The following is a 298-nucleotide window of genomic DNA, read 5'->3' as shown; positions in this document are numbered from 1 at the left end:
TCTCTCTCTCTCTCTCTCTCTCTCTCTCTCTCTATATATATATATATATATATACACCCACATATATATATAAGCATATATGTAGGCATATGTAAGTATATATATATATATAGGTGCAGAAGTGGCTGTGTGGTAAGTAGCTTGCTTACCAGCCACATGGTTCCGGCTTCAGTCCCACTGCGTGGTACCTTGGCCAAGTTTCTTCTACTATAGTCTCGGGCCGACCAAAGCCTTGTGAGTGGATTTGGTACACAGAAACTGAAAGAAGTCCGTCGTATATATATATATATATATATAT

The 298-nt window shown here is 38.3% G+C and overlaps 1 protein-coding gene across 1 annotated transcript in view; it reads right to left on the bottom strand.

The window, feature by feature from the left end:
• Positions 1-298, bottom strand: part of LOC106868055 (uncharacterized) — a 675,046-nt gene that overhangs the window by 60,747 nt on the left and 614,001 nt on the right. The gene's annotated exons all lie outside the window — the stretch shown is intronic.

The sequence above is a fragment of the Octopus bimaculoides genome, chromosome 3, assembly GCF_001194135.2.
Source record: "Octopus bimaculoides isolate UCB-OBI-ISO-001 chromosome 3, ASM119413v2, whole genome shotgun sequence".
Lineage (NCBI taxonomy): Eukaryota > Metazoa > Mollusca > Cephalopoda > Octopoda > Octopodidae > Octopus > Octopus bimaculoides.
Note: the sequence above shows the minus strand (reverse complement) of the source record. Positions and strands in the feature narration are given on the sequence as shown.